Raw genomic sequence first — 14,481 nt, forward strand, 5'->3', positions numbered from 1 at the left:
TAGAGTACAACAGATATTGAAAGAATCCAAAAATTGTCTCCTGAAAGATATTCCCAAATAAAAATCCTAAGAATATTATAGTTAAATCCCAGAGTTTTCGGGTAAGAAGAACTTATTGAAAGTAGGCAAAATATTAATTCTAATATCACTATGGAGCCACAACGATGATCACCCAAGATTTAGCAGCAATCACTAGAAAGGAACAGAGGGATTAGATTATGGATTTCCGTAATCTAATATTACAACTAAAAATAAACTACCAAGCAAAACTGCATATGATCCTACAAGGGGAAACATGACATTTATTTATACAGGAGACTTCAAGTCATTCTTCACAGAGAGACCAGATGTGAACAGAGAACTTGACATTCAAACAGAAGACTAAAGCGAAGCATAAGAATGTAAACATGAGTAATGAATCAAAATTATTTAAGGAGTTCAACTACTGGTATTATTATATGGAAAGATAACTCCTAAGAACATTATCATAATTAGGGCATTTAGAAGCAGTCTCCCAGACACAGGATATGAGTCTCTGTATATTATATTGGGATTTTCTCAAAAGAAGAATGGCATAGAAATATAGTGAGAGAAGAAGGAAGGTAGAGGAATAATAAGGAAATTACTTAAAATAAAAGAAGCACACACAAAAATTTTTTTTTACAATGGAGATGAATTTGAGGTTTGGAATAGGTAATGCTTAAGCTGCATTCCTTTTCTGAACTGGGGAAAGATTGTGTACATGCATACATACATACATACATACATACATACATACATACATACATATATATGTGTGTTTATGTATATACATATATACAGAAAGAGGGGGGGCATAAAAATTAATTTACTGAAAAGCAGGATATGAGGTGAAGGCCCAATGAGAAAGACAGAAGGGTAGGTAAATCAAGGAAGAAGTGATCAGAAGTAAAACAAACTTTTTAGCAGGGAATTGAGTAAAAAAGATTCAGATTATTAAATGATAAATGGATGGAGGAAAATATTCAATAAACAATAGTTACTGTGAATGTGCATTGATCAATTTACCGCTAAAATGGAAGATTATAGTGGAATGGATTAGAAACTAAAATCCAACATTATGTTGTTTAAAAAGGAAACACGAAATAGACAAACACAGAATTAAAAAAAATTATAATAGAATCAATTATGAATCAAATTTTTTTTAAAAATAGACCAATATTGAAGGTAAATGAAGAAGAGTGTACTTCTGCATGGTACCTTCACACACAGAGAGAAATGACCATATATAAAGGCATAAAAACTTCAAATAAAAATGCAAAAATATTAACTCTATCCTTTTTAGACCATAATGCAATAAAATTAAAATAAATAAAGTTCTTTTGAAGCATACTTTGAGAGTGCAGATAGCAGGATGTAACATAGAAACTTGTCTCTCTGGGGAAGAGCAATTTGATGTGATGGTATGATTTTGTCAGTGTTTTGCTGAAGTAGGATAGAAATGGTCATTGTTGGATTTAAGGCGGTTCAGGGTTTAGGTAGTTAGTGAATGCTGGATATATTCTCAACATACAATATGCATTAAATACCTAAAGTATGACAACCCCCAGAAAGAAGGGTAGAGGAGAACTCTGATGAATTTGCCAACTTTATTGAGCAGGGAAAATGACCTGTGGGTCAGCAGATCAGTGCAGAAAGGACAGGAAAAGTACAAAATGAATGGAGTTCATGAACTTAGAAGAATAAAATTTCAACCAAGTTTTACATAAAATACTGTCCCTTTTTCTTGCCAACACACTTATTCTGCATGTATAAGTGATTCCATTCCATTATATCTTATCTGTTATCACTCCCTTCAGATTCTGAAATTGAGTGACACTTGCTATACCTTACACATGGCATTCCATATCCTGATGTCATTTTCACTAGCTGTTCTACATGTTTGAACCTTCACATTCTGACTTCACTGGCTTCATTCAAGTTATCAGCTGAAGTTAACTTTTGCAAGTCTTTTCTAGTTCCCCTTGATGTTCGTACTCCCTAATTATCTAGTATGTATCTGCTGTGTATTTGTTTCACTCATCTCCCACATTAGATTGTTAGCATGTGATCGCATAGAGAGTCAGATTGTGTTTTGTGCATGTACACACGTGTGAATGTGTGTATATACACATACATATACACATGCACATGTATGCATGTGCACATATACATATGCGCATGCACATACTCCAGGATTTAGCACAGTGTCTAGCACATGTTAATTTAGTGATTTAATAAGTTGACTTTTTGGAGGCAAATAGTAGAGAGTGTGTATATAAATTGCAATGGAAAAGAAAGTATACTTTTTTAGGGTCTATAGTTAATAACCAATTATTTTTGAGTGTCTACACTCATGTTATAAGGGAAATCAGAGTATAACTTGAACAACTCAAACTTGATAAGAATCTTCGAGTGTGAATTCAGTTATTGTTTGACAGTCACTAGTGTGGCGAACACCAGTAGCTCATTATATTCTGGGCTCACTTTAATGCATTGGAACTTTTTTCCCCTCTTAACATTGAATTATGTGCCCCTTTGAAACATCTATCCATTTTACCATTTTTCCCTCATATATGATCAAGCATAATGTCTGTCATGACTCTTCCACCTGAAAGGCTTCCATGTCTTTTAAAATAGTTATCATGATGCATTACCTACTCCCCTTCCCAAAGTTATTTGTATCAGTTCCTTCAAACTCTCCTCATATGACATGGTCTCAAGTTATTTCACCATCCCCCACAGCCTTGTGCATGACTTACAAATTGGCTTTTCAAAAAGGTTGAGTGCACAAATGATCACAAAGCTCCAGATATGGTCAGACTGAGAGAGAGTATAAATAGACTATCAAATTTCTCAACACATTTGTTTAAAAAAACTTTATGAAAATCTTTTCTTTTTGCATCATATTTTTTTAAGAAAGTTAAGGAAAAACATGAAGAGAAGGAAAGTCAGGAATACACCAAACATAAAAAAAATCTAAAAAGATTTGCAAATTTCCAACTAGTTTGGATATCCCATTCCAGCAAAAGCATGAGGTAGAGGTATCTTTTCATATCTCTTATTCATGACTATGGCTATTCTTTATATTCTTGAAACACACACATATGATGGGTTTGTAGTTATTGAACTTTTGTTTGTATTGTTAGGATAATTTGTATATTGAATTTTTGGATCTACTTGAATCAGTTAATGTAATAAAAACTTAGAACATTTTCCCATACTTTTTTCAGTGTTATCAAATTCATTTTTCTTGTAGTACAGCAATATTTCATTTTATTCATTACCACAATTTGTTTACCCATGACCAATTAAGTGGATCAATTTTGATTCCAATTTGTTTCAGAGATAAAAAAGTACTAAGTAAATATTTTAGTATATGTGAAGGTTCTCTGTTCATTTAATGTCCTCCTTGGTATGTGTGACTACCAGTGGAATCTCTGGGTCAACAGCTATGGATGATTTTTTAACCATTCCAAATTGCTTTCCATAAAGGTTTATAGCTATACAAACAATATATCATATCTATCTTTCTACAGATATCCTAACTTTGACTATTTCAGTTTTGAAAATTTTTTGGGGGGTGAGATGAAACATCAGAACTACTTTTTCATGGACTTCTCTTTTTATTAGATATTTGAAGCATTTTCCCCCATATTTTTGTTGTTTAGTCATTTCAGTTGTGTCTGACTCTATTTGAAGTTTTCTTGAGAAAAATACTGAATTAGTTTACCATTTCCTTCTCTGGCTCATTTTACTAATGAGGAAACTGAGGCAAATAAGGTTAAATGACTTGCCTAGGGTTGCAGAGTTAATAAATGTCTGAAGTCTGGTTTAAACTTATGAAGATGAGTCTTCCTGATTCCAGGCTCAATGATCTATCTGCTGCATTACTTAGCTACACTCCACCCTGTTGTTTTGGTTTTCATATCAACAATAGTAGCTTGCAGTTGTACTGAGAGCTATTTTCTTAAATACATTGATAATTTATATGTAGTCACTCAACAATGCAAAGACATTTTAAGGTGATCATTAGATTGTAAACTCCTTGAGGACAGGAAGTGGCTTTTGTCTGTTTTTTTATCTTCATCAGGTAGCACAATGCCTATCTGGTAGACACTTAACAAAATGTTTTTTGACTAACTGTCTGATTAATTTTGAATCCTATTTCTGATTTAATCAACTACTAATTGCATGATCTTGATGACTCCACTGAACTTCTTAGTGCTTCTTTTCTTTAGTCAAATGGAGAAAGCAACGCGTGTTCAGTTTACATCAGGGGATGGTCATGAAGATCAAATGAAGTAGACATAAGTGATTTTTCTTACTGCAGACTAAGGCACAAATATAAAATATTACTCTATTTTATATTATTCAGTACAGAGTTAAGATAATTAGAAGTGAATGGAGCCATTTTTAATTATTTAAGTATTTGAAATGCTTTAAAACACTGTACATAATTGACTTGACTGGAACAAATCTTTACTTACATATCAAACTAGAATATAAATGGAATTATTATTACACTGATATGCGGTTTTCAGAAGCTTTTATTAAGTATACATATGGAATGATTTATCTAAAACATTTTAAAGAAAAAATAGCTATTTTTAATTTTAATGCTTCCATCGTGTGTTACAAAATTTTTTTATTATCAAGGTTTGGAGAGTGAAGGCAGAAATAAAATGAAAAGTTATTCACTTTGTGATATGTTGCTTACCTTGGAATTTCAGTATTATTGGTTAGATTGAAATAATCATTTTCTCTTCTCACAGATATTTTTTTCTCACTAGCTACTACACTTCATTCCCCACTTAGAGAAGAAAAATTTCTCTGAATGTTCATTTGGGGAGACAACTATGGGGATGAACTTGACCTGACACCTCTACTACTTCCAAGTCATCAATGATTATTGGCTCAATTTAATCTATGGTAGGCAAACAAATAATCATGCATTTTGCTTTGGGACACATTAGATATTAATAGATCAAAAACAGATTGAGAATCTCCATTATTTGGTTCATACCTCCAGCCACGAGAAAGCCTGGCCCCTTGAAATGAAGTTTGAACTTCTGCCCTGTTTTTAATCTCTGCATACTACAAATCATTTTTGTCTCTGTTATTTTTTAAAGGTCCCATGTTCATAAATAAGGAAATGTACTCAAAAATGATTGCGGTTGATCAGACTTTATTTAGAGCAAACTATCTGTATAGTAATAACTAGGAAATGATCAAAGAATAGAAAACAAACTAATGAACACATTTTGTTGTAAATATCTGTTATCCTGGGCAGAAAAAGGCATATATGGTGGGGAGGGGCCATTTAAAGAATATCATCATTTTTTCTCAGAATCTCAGAGAGAAACTCTTCACTCAGCCTCAATTTCAGCTACAATCTCTTTCCAGAGATTCAATAGCCAGAACAGAGGCTTATAGGGCCAGGTATCTCAATGCCCAGTCTCTTATTTCTCAATCTAGCTTCCTTTCCATTTCAAAATTCTTACTCGCTTGACCCCTTTTGGGTCTGACCTTCAAGATCTCTCTCTTTACAAGCAGAAACACAACTAGATCAAAGTTAAACATCTTGTAATCTTGTACAGTTCATTACAGTTTCATTCCCTTATCAGGATAGAAAAATCAGAGTCCATTAAGATTTATGTTTCCCTGAAGCTCAAATGGCTAATCTCTCAAAAATTCTCTATGCTTTCAGAAATGTGTAACCAAATGGCTTCTAGAGTACTTATTATAATTCAACATTAAGGTAATGCACATTTTCATTTCAAATGACATTTAGTTGAAAAGACCATCATTTGAATAAAACAAATCTTACCACATGGGAAAAATCTCCAAAATGATAATATTCACACTATTGTCAAGGTATATTCTATTTGCATTGTCAAGTACTCTAATATGATTTAAAAAGTGTAATTACTTTAGGTATTGTGGAATGGTAACAGTTTAAATGCCACTTAACATCTTGTGAAATCTCTTCACTGGGGGAAAAAAAGAAATGCGAAACTATTCAAAAGGCAAAAGTGTCCTTTCCCAAATAACCACTAAACTCTTCAAATTTCAGCATCTGAGTAAAAATCCTCCTTCTTTTAGATTTAAGCATTTAAAGCTAAGGGCAGAATTTTTCTTTCATTACATAGAAGAGACATAAGGCACAATAATTTCACAAAGATTCAGTACTTTACATTTTTGCTAGTTATCAAAATCTGTTTCAAATAAACATTCTGTCACTTCCTTCAATTGATACATTATGTGACATATTTTACTTGCTAAATCAAAATTAATTTAATTTTGCTTTTTCTAACTTTGTTATGGCATATACAATTTTGAATAATATTTCTCTTGATAAAGATATTTTTAGTATGTAGGGAATAAGACTTTATGTATTTAATGAAACTTACTGGTTGACTGATCATAGTTAATATCCTATATACTCTTATATGAAGTATAGGATAACACAGCGATTTCATAGAAGCCCTAGTCCAGTTTCTGTTCTCAGAATAGTAGGATTTTGTAGTCTTTTCTTATAAACACTTACTGATGGTAACTAAATAACACCGTTAGTAAGTTATTCCATAACAATATTCTAGATCAGTGCTTTTTAAATTATGTTCTGGGGGTTTGGTTGAGTCACTGAAAACATTTTAGGGTGCCCAGGAGGTCACACCTATAGTAATGCCAGGCAATTTAATTTCTAATACAGTAGATAATGATAGATATAACCCACATTTACAAAAACTCTCGTTAACATATTTTTTGTTCTCAGGAGTCCTGACATAACACACAAAAAATTGAGAATCACAGCTTTATACACTTTTACACATTTCTTAATTGTCACAGATATTTACAGATGTCACTTTTTTGTGTTCCTAGATTTCTCTCTATCTCTGTGTGTATATCTTTCTTTGTCTCTTTTTGTCTCTTAGTCTTGCTCTTTCAGTCTTGCTTTCTGTCTCCATCTCTCTCTCTCTCTCTCTCTCTCTCTCTCTCTCTCTCTCTCTCCATCACTGTCTGCTCCTGTCTCTCTGTCTCTCTGTCTGTGTCTTTCTGTCTGTCTCTGCTTGTCTCTCTCTTTCACATGCATCCACACAGAGGCAGACATACACACACAGACACACACTTACACAAGCAAATAAACACTGTTACAGACAAAATTCCCAGCAACGTAAATGTGTAGTTTTCTCATTTTGCTTATCCCCTGATACTTTTATTACTTATGTGACCTTTAGCAAGGTACATCGATATGATGAAGGTTGGAAAGGGAGTAAGAGACCCCCCAAACACCAGAGTACAGAGACAGGTTGTCTCAAATGAATTCAGGGACTCAAGTATTCTTGAAGTCAAGGTGGTAAAGATTTATTACACTTTTCAGAGGGCAAGAGTTCTTAAGAAACCTGCAAACTTAGAAGCATAGTTAAAGTTTGTTTACGATGTTCTATAGTAAAACATCTGCGAAATATGCCAACTAGCTGATTTAGGGTGGGATTAGGGGGTGGTTAAGGAGTGGCTAGATTTAAAGGAACATATACTTTTAGGATGTACTGCGCAGGTTTTTTACCCAGAGTTCACTGGGAAATAGACCAAGGTGTGGAGGAGCAACATGGAAGTGTGGTTTTAGGTCCGAAATGTTAATAAGTAAACTAATCATCAGGGCTGACTGAGAAATACCCAGGCTGTTCCCATCTATATCTTGCTAGACAAGATAAACATAAAGGAGTATACATATGTCTAAACCTAGGATTGGTCAGTGAGTAGTAAATATCTTTATGACCCAGTACACAGTCAGTTGAGTTATTACACATCTGGTTCAAGCTAATAAATTCTGTAGGTGCAATTGGCTATTGTATCTGGAAGAGATAAATGTTTTTGCTGGGGAAGCTGTCCTTGGACTTGGGAGAAATTGTAAGGGACAGTCTAGGGAGAAATGTGATTTTTAGAGAAAAATGTGATTTTAGAATTGAGATCCAAGCAGAGGAACCTAAGCACCCCCTCAGGTACTCAGTGAATTTCAGTTCCCTCATCTGCAAAATAAAGGAAATGTATTAGGCAGTCTTCTCTAATCGTCTGGGATTTGTTAAGCTTCCATCTTTAATTCCATCACAATTTCCTTAAAACTAAAAATATTAGCATCATTTTGGTTACTTCCTTGAGGCTTTTTACATAAAAAGATAGACATATAAACACATATAAATGCAAACTTACTTATATATATTGACACCAAGGTAAAGAATATAAGTTCTTTGAAGTTAAGGACTGTCTCACTTTTGTCCTTATATATTTAGCACCAAGCACAGTTCTTGGTATAGAGCAGAAATATAACAGGTACTTGATGGTGAAAACAGGGCTCCCAATCTTGTGCTTGATCCCTCCCCACATGTTTATCCTTGGAGAGCTGCCATCATCTCATGGGTTCACTGTTCTCCAGCCATGGGATCAGAATCAAAATGAAGGCTTCCTCTTAAATAAAGCACCACAGTTTTCTGAATGGTTGTTCTTGTATAGACTTGAATAGAGGTTGCTCAGAATGGGACTAATTACATGTATTTGTGTGTACATACACACATATACATATATATACACATATATAGCAATATATATGTGTATATGTACCCACATACATATATATCGTAGAGATAATGCATTTTCCCTCATTAAGCTATGTAATGGATAAGAAAGATCTTGGGGCCAAACGTATTGATAGTGCATTTTTGCCTCTTGTTAATATAATTTTGCTTCTCAATAGTAAGATTTTTCTCATCCAGTAATAGGCCAATGTGATTACTTAAGTTACTTGGAAACCTGAGTCATATTAATCGGGTCTCATGGAACAGGAAGGGGTGGAGCAGGAAGAGATAAAGCTAGAGCAGAGCCAAAAGGAAATTGATCAGGCTAACCAGAGCTGGGAAGGACAGAAGATTGTTTGTTTGTGGGAAGGTCTGATAACATGCATAGAGTTCTTGGTTACTATGATGAATTTCTTTGTTGCTATGATGGATTTGGATTTCTGGTGTTTGAATAAATGTTTTGGTTCTGTCTTCCATTGTAATGGTAATTTAAATGGGAACCTCCTTCCCATTCATTAATAGGCCCATATAAACTGCCTGGTTCCTATGGAATCCTGAGTCACATGGAGCCTGGGGTGGGAGGAGTTTGCCGAATGGTTAGAGCAGGAAGGGCAGAGCAGAGATGAGAGAAATTGGTCAGACCAGTCAGAACTGAGGGAGAGAGAATAGGCAGACAGCCATGAGTTTGTTTGTGGGAAGACACTAACATGGGGAAGTCTTGAGGATGGTATTGTCCTCTGCATTACTATTGTGTACAGATTTTTCTTACCATGATGGATTTGGCTTTCTGGTGTTGGGATTTGGCTTTAATGGCCACCATAGGTACTGTGAATATTGCATTGGCACTACAAATGGCAACAAGGATAGGATTATAAAATATCAAACTTCTATTTAGAGACAGAATGACTTAGAGGAATAAATGAATGTCCCAGGATGGGAAGATTTACCTCATTCTTCTCTAGCAAGAGAATGGGTTAAAAGCAAAGGACCTTGTGAAAACTGGGAAAAAAGGCTGCAGAAGGGAAGACCCAGAGACTGAGAAAAATGTTTACAAATAATATCAATAATATCAAATAATATCAATACAAATAATATCAATATCAATACCAAGGTAAAAAAAGGAATGGCAGGAGTATGTAGGAGAAGTTGGGCCTTGCTAACAAGTTATCGCCTTATGTGTGTGTGAAAACACAGACAAGCCGGTGGAAGAGAAAGTTCAGATGGAAAGGGAGTTGGATGGTTTGCATATAAAGCATTTTTATAGTGCAGCATTCAAACTCTCCCTTAGAAGAGGAAACTAGAAATTCTCAGGTGGTAGAAAAAAAGCTATTGTTAGTTTAGCTCACAAAAAGAAGCAAAAATGTAACAGCAGGAAGGATGTGTGGGAGGCTTCTCAGACAGAAGCATGACAGGAGAATCACAGAGCTCCCACAGTGTTTGGGAAGGAAATTGAGAATTTTACTCAGCAGGCAGTCGCAGATATTTTGAGTTGGTTTACCCAAAGGATGGGAGAATTGTTGGTAATGAGAGTCAGTGAAAAAGATAAATTTCCTCAAGAGTGAAGAGTAAATAGCCAGGAGATTCAAAGTCAGAATAGGTTGACAAGAAAAGAATTGTTTACTTCTCTATTTAGAGCAAGGGTAGATTTTGGAAGAATAGATGACATTCCAACTAAGAAACTATACAAAATATACTAAGAAAAGGGGCTTGATATTATACTGAACAGGGAAACAAGACCTGCCCCTACAGATCCTCCTGAAACATTGTATCCAAGTTTGTCACACCTGCAGGGAGAATAGAAAATTGACCAGGTCCTCACTCAGATTAAAGCCAGAATGATGACCCCAAAACTACAAGCTAGAAAACAGTAAATGACATTAAATGAGACTGTGATAGTGGCTTCATGAACTTCAGAAACATGGGTAGGGCGACTGTATATCTACCCTGCTTCTGGTTATTTTCTCCTTGTTTCTTTTTGGCTTTTTGTCTGTTCACCAGGTTTGTCCGATTTGTTTTCTGCAAGTTTAACACCATCCACCCTTCGATGCCTGATCACTTAAGCCAAAGGTTACCCCCTGCAGACGACTGTGATGTGTCACCCCTGAATCTGGTTTCAACCAAGTTCTGGATGCCAGCTGAGGAACTGATTCCTGTAATGGGACCTCTTGGGGGCAGGGACAGCTCTATGTCCAATTTTAGCAGGAAGTATCTATGAAAAAAGAGATCTTCACCCTTTACCCCAAGATTTTAGACCCCTCTTCATTCAAAGGAGGAATGATGGAATGCTTATTCTCAAATCCCAACCTAAGATATTATTTTATGTGCTTATTTTATGTGATCCTTGTTAAATTATTGTAAAGTTCTGTTGATATTAGTTGCTTAAGTTATTGTTTCAGATGCTTGTTTTCTGTTATCCGTGTTAAAGTTCTGTTGCTCCCAGTTGCCCCATTGAGCTATGAAAGGGATAAAAAAGATCTTAAGGTCAAATGTATTAGCAATACATTTTTGCTTATTGTTAATGTAATTTTGCTTCTTAATGGGATGATCTTTCCCATCCATTTAATAGCCCCATGTGGCTTGCTTAAGTGAAATGGAAGCTTGAGTCACATGAGTCAAGTCACATGGAGCAGGAAGGGGTAAAGCTGGAAGGATGGAACAGGAAGAGGAGAGCTAGAGTAGAACTGAAGGGAAGTTGATCGGACTAGTCAAAGCTGAGAAGGACAGAGGAAGCAGGTAGCTAGGATTGTGAGTGTTTGTTTATGGGAAGGCCTGATAATGTGTATAGACTTTCTGTTTACTCTGATGGACTTCTTTATTGCTATGATGGATTTGGCATTCTGGTATTGGGATTAGGCTTTCTGGTGTTTGGATAAATATTTTGGTCCTGTCTTCTATGTAGAGACTGTTGTTTTTTATGACTCAGTATTGTGCCAATATATTCATGACTGCTGTAAGAGCTATGAATATCATGTTTGGGCTACATATGTGGATATACATACATATATATATACATATATACATATATAAGTATATATATATGTGTGTGTGTGTGCGCGTATGTATATGTGTATACACACAAATATGACTTGCAAAACACTTTCCTTACAACAGTATACTGACATAATAAAAGAATTACTATTCAGTTAAAGCATATGAGAATGGAATAGGTAATACTATTTTATAGTTCTCAGAGTCAGGAATCATATCCTTGGATTCATGTATACTGAATCCAAGTTCACTGCTTTTTCTAGAATTAATTAATTCTTTACATTACATTATATTATGTTACATTAATGTAACTTGGTTAGAATGGTTTCTAACAATATCAGAAAAGGAATTGTCAAATTAACAATTTAAATTAAGCAAATTACTTTAAAGTTTCTAAAGGATTGCAAAATATCTTTTCATCTACAGAGGTTTTCTGATAATTTCTTTGTTCTGTCTCCATGAAATCATTCTTGTTCAATTTTAATGTTTGCAATTATATTATATTTATTATGAACATATGAAAGTTAATCCTTCTAGTAGTAATCTTTGATAATTAATAAAGCCTTCTTTAAACACTATCACCTACATCTATAACACAAGTTACAGTTTTGATTATATATATTAGATATTTCAAACCCATACTTCAGGGAGTTATGTGACATAAAGGGCAGGGTAAACCATATGACATGTTCTTTCTTCTATTGCCTCTTTTGCCTCCCTCTAGGAAAATTGGAAAAATAATTTTAAGCTGTGAGACAGATTGATTCCTACTTCCAAATATTGAGTTCAAAGTATTACAAAAGAATATTTTATTGAAAGAAGAAAAAAACTGACATTATCTAAAGATTTATAGAAAATGTGCACTTGCTTATGGTTCTTACTGAACCCTGGGCTGGGGCTACATGTGGAATTTTGGTCATTACTCTCTACTGACTCTTTTTTGGTTCCTATTGTTGCTTTGGGGTCATTTCAGTTGTGTCCAACACTCCATGACCCTCCTTGGGATTTTCTTGGCAAAGATAACTGTAGTGGCTTGCCATTTCCTTCAGCTCATTTTGAGTATTAGGAAACTAAGGCGAACAGTGTTGTCCAACAACACTCTAAATTAGCAACATAGTGGCTCCCTCTCTAATTTTTTTCTTGTTCCTAGGACATATCTTGTATATGGAGCTTTCCATGTGATTTATGTATATGTGCACATATAGACATATCAGTATATCACATATACAACACATATGTAACAAGTGAATATATCGAATGTTATCACATATGTTAGCATGTACATAGACACATGTATGCTTGTGTGTATCTACATGAGTCTAATCTTCTAAGATACCCATCAGTGTTCAGTGGAAAGGTTACTGGATTCAGGATCAGAGATGTGGTGTCTGAATTCCAGCTCTGGTTTTTACTAGCTGTTTCATTTTGCATTAAGTTAGTTAATCTCTCCAGGCTTCAGTCTATTTATCTTTAAATTGGCCATGTTGGCCTAGATGATTACTAATTTTCCTTCTAGAACTAATTCCTAAGACTATGATGATGAAAGTGCAAGAATATTTAATGTATAACATTTCTGTTCTTCCTTGGATTGAAAATATTTTTATCACTTTTTAATCCATTAAGATCTTGGATTGCATTATTATTATTATTTTAATTTCTAGGTATTGACAGACATGAATGTAATTCCCACCATGTAAAACAAAATTAAATGCTTAGCTCATGTCCTCATGCAGTTTTAACATATAGCAACAATTAAACTTCTGCAAGGAGTTGGAGAAGAGAGAAAGACTGGACCTAATGTACAATAAAAGGATTATAAAAATAACTTGAGAAGAAAGTTACAGTGGATTTTGAGGGAGTAAAACTTTAGGAGAATATTGAGGAAAAATTGGAAAATACCAGTCTTTAGAATTAGATTACACAGACTTTTATGAGAGAATATTAAAGAAATAAAATAAGGTAAGATCAAAGAGAATTAAGTATTAAGCTCCTGAAGAAAGGATCTCAAGCTGAAACACATGGGGTGAAGGATTCAAAAAAAGATAGATGCTACCAAAAAAAAAAAAAGAGGAATTATAAAGAAGTGGTTATTTAAGTTAGCTGATAAAATACATTGATAAGTTGAGTGGTTAGTGAGACTAATAAGTGGTTTATCTGAATAGAACAGTGGCTTTATAGCATTAAAGTTGCTGTTAAAATAACGGAAGAGAAGTCAGGTAGGGCTGTGAAGCTTAACTTCTATAGCCACTAAAGTACACTCTGTGGAAATTCATCAATTAGTAAAGTGAAGTGCAAAGAGGGAAAGCTACTTCCATTAGATCCCACAGGTTGTAAATGGGAGAGCTGGGAACTAATCCAAGGCATTCTCACCACAATTATGGAACCCTTGAGAGTGTGCCACACTTTATTCCATAAAATGGACAAGATCATGCAATTGAGTATTTTTAAATACATTGAACAAAAGTTATTGCATAGTTTCCAAATGTTCTCCTATATCCATATGAATGGTATGATTTTTGAATTGCACTTTTATTAATGTTGACGTGATTTTTTTGGTGATTTGAAAAAAATTTTGCCCTTTCCATACTGTTATGTTAATCTTTCCTTAAGTGATAAAAAACATATTTAAAGTGTATTCTCAAAATATTCTTTATTGTTCAATATACGTAGATTTACTTTAAAAGTTAATTTGACAGCTTAGGTCAAAATTGTATTTTCCATTTTATTGATATTGCATATTCCAAGACTAGTACAATTAAATAAATCTGTTTGACATTTTAAATGCTAGCCAGTGTACTTGATTGACCAATGTAATGAATAGATTTGACAAAAATAGCAGCAAAATTCACATTTATGTGAACATAAACACCACTGAATTAATATTTTTTCTCAAATTTTA

The sequence above is a fragment of the Notamacropus eugenii genome, chromosome 4, assembly GCF_028372415.1.
Source record: "Notamacropus eugenii isolate mMacEug1 chromosome 4, mMacEug1.pri_v2, whole genome shotgun sequence".
NCBI classification, from domain to species: Eukaryota; Metazoa; Chordata; class Mammalia; order Diprotodontia; family Macropodidae; genus Notamacropus; species Notamacropus eugenii.